We start from the raw sequence: 1,803 nt of genomic DNA on the forward strand, positions 1-1,803 counted from the left end.
TGCCACCTCTGCCTCCTGGGTTCAACTGATTCTCCTGCCTCAGCCTCCAGAGTAGCTGGGACTATAGGTGCCCAACACCATGCCCTGCTAATTTTTTGTATTTTTAGCAGAGACGGAGTTTCACCATGTTGAACAGGCTGATATGAAACTACTAACCTCAGATGATTCACCCACCTTGGCCTACCAAAGTGCTGGGACTACAGGCTTGAGCCACTGCACCCAGCCAAGATTTAATGTTATGACTGAGGTAAACATGAATGGAAGCAAATTTTCAAAATATCTATGATTTGATCTCATGTGTATACATTTGTGTCTGAATGTACATTAGATAGATGGGGAGTGCATAGATGTGGAACAGGCAGAACCTTCCAAGCCAAGGGGACTGGACCTGAATCGTTGGACAGAGGGAATTCGTAACAGAAAACACTTCCATGTTTTACTCTGTATACTTAATTACTTTATGCTCTACCACAACAAGAATGCATTGTGTATGTATATATTTTTCCTTAATCTTAAATTCAAAACATAAGGTAGCCCACTGGCTCTGAGCTACAAGAATCTTTATGGGTTTGGCAGTTCTTTGACAACTTCCCACCTGGCTAAACTATCAAGGAATGTCCTACCACCCGCACGAGAAATTCTTGGCATTCCTGAAATAAATTCTTCTGAGCCAGCCCATGTGGGCATCATAATCTCCTTGAAGGCTTTAAAAAGATTTAGATCTGAGTCTGTCTCAGATTCTTGGGCTCAGAACCAGAATTTCTTCATCGGAGGCTATTAGCTTGCTCTGGAGGAGGGAGTGAGAACTGAATCACTGGTTAGCGTGGTGACTGTTTTGGACAATTGCACAGCCACAGCCAGGAACACAGAAGGCAGAGAGGCAGCCCTGATGTGCAAGGGCTCCAGTGAACCCCAATGGGGACCCCTGATGGACAAAAGCGTTCTGCTAGGCTTGGTGCATTCCTCTTACAGCCAGGCAAGGCCCTCAGGGCTCTGAAGCAGAGAAGTTAGAGCTGCGGCTTTTTTTGCTTGGTGTTTTCACAAAAACTTAATTTCTTGTTGCACTTGTTGGATGGGCGTGTCCCCTAGGGGAAGTTTCCACTACTATGCTCTAAACTTTGGACTGCTTGTACCATCTTACTTGTCCGCTCATTAATAATGAATTAAATAAAACCTTTAGTATATGCTAATTTCATATCTTTACGAGAGTCGCGATTTTACCTTTTTTTTTTTTTTTTGAAAAGTACCTTTTCACATTGCTGTCACTCCCTTACCGGAGCAGTGAGTTTCTGAGTCTCCCTCTTAGGGCCAGACACTGTTCCGTGTAATTAGAATTAATTTCTTGTTCTTGGTAGACAGAGAAACGCTTCCACACTCCCAGGAGACGGGGGTTCAGATCTTGTGCCACGGCTGAGAATGATGCCGAGGAAGACACTTCTCTCCGAGTCTCAGTCTGCCTGCCTGTGAAACGGGCTCATAACAAACCCCTGACCCCAGCCTCCGTCGCCTTGAGCCCGTGACCTCGCCCAACCCCTCCCCTTCCTCCCGGGCCCCCAGGAGGCGCGGGGACTCCGGGGCGGCCCCTTACTCTGGAGGCGCCTGGGTGGCACGTTGGTGCCTCAGCTCCCGGGAGTTTGTGGCCTCCGCGCTGCCCACGGGGTGCCCAGGGGCCTCTGGAGGAGGCGAGTTCTCTGGAGCCAGAAAGCCCAGAGCCGCCCAGGAATTCTGGCTCTGACTGAGGGCGTTTCCTCCCGGGCCGGCAGGGCGCGATCCGGGGGCTGCATGCAGAGGCAGCGCTGCACT

This window comes from Mandrillus leucophaeus, unplaced genomic scaffold, assembly GCF_000951045.1.
Source record: "Mandrillus leucophaeus isolate KB7577 unplaced genomic scaffold, Mleu.le_1.0 Scaffold1263, whole genome shotgun sequence".
Classification (NCBI taxonomy): domain Eukaryota; kingdom Metazoa; phylum Chordata; class Mammalia; order Primates; family Cercopithecidae; genus Mandrillus; species Mandrillus leucophaeus.